This window comes from Physeter macrocephalus, chromosome 10, assembly GCF_002837175.3.
Source record: "Physeter macrocephalus isolate SW-GA chromosome 10, ASM283717v5, whole genome shotgun sequence".
Taxonomy (NCBI): Eukaryota; Metazoa; Chordata; class Mammalia; order Artiodactyla; family Physeteridae; genus Physeter; species Physeter macrocephalus.
This window is the reverse complement of record NC_041223.1, coordinates 77616947-77617223: the sequence shown is the minus strand read 5'-3', so window position 1 is coordinate 77617223 and position 277 is coordinate 77616947.

Below are 277 nucleotides of genomic sequence, written 5' to 3'. Positions count from 1 at the left end.
AGCTGGTTTGGTGGTGCTGTACTCTCTCAGCTTTTGCTTGTCTGTAAAGGTTTTAATTTCTCCATCAAATCTGAATGAGATCCTTCCTGGGTAGAGTAATCTTGGTTGTAGATTTTTCTCCTTCATCACTTTAAATATGATCTGCCGCTCCCTTCTGGCTTGCAGAGTTTCTACTGAAAGTTCAGCTGTTAACCATATAGGGATTCCCTTGTGTGTTATTTGTTGTTTTTCCCTCGCTGCTTTTAATATGTTTTCTTTGTATTTAATTTTTCGTAGT